Raw genomic sequence first — 471 nt, forward strand, 5'->3', positions numbered from 1 at the left:
CCTCACAGCCGTCGGGCCTCCACCCCACTTCTGCCTCCATGGGCAGCCAGCCTTCTCAGAAGGCCCGTCTGCCGACGCTGACTGCACTTCCTCATCTTCCTCTCCTGCCAGCCCTCGCAGCCTGACTTCCACCACCACTCACCCAGAAGGCTCTATGAGGCCACCGGTGCCCCCTACCCATGTCACCAGCCTGATTGCATGGTAACATTTCCCCGGCCTCCCTCTTCCTAGAAAGGTTCTCCAAGGCCTCCTCGGCGCCCTGGCTGTGCTTCCCCATCTCCAACTCCTCCCCCCAGGGCTCCCCGGCAGCTCTCCTCCTCTCCCCAACTCTTCCTTGCTGGGGCTGCACAGGGCCCCTCCCCGGGGCATCCCTTCCTATTCTGACACTGATGACACCCCTCCTGGGCCTCAGCCCTAGACCCCCTCAATAGTCCTTTGGCAGCCTGGCCTCCACCAGAGTTCTCTTCTTGT

The sequence above is a fragment of the Monodon monoceros genome, unplaced genomic scaffold, assembly GCF_005190385.1.
Source record: "Monodon monoceros isolate NGI ecotype Baffin Bay Population unplaced genomic scaffold, NGI_Narwhal_1 Super_Scaffold_7, whole genome shotgun sequence".
Classification (NCBI taxonomy): Eukaryota; Metazoa; Chordata; class Mammalia; order Artiodactyla; family Monodontidae; genus Monodon; species Monodon monoceros.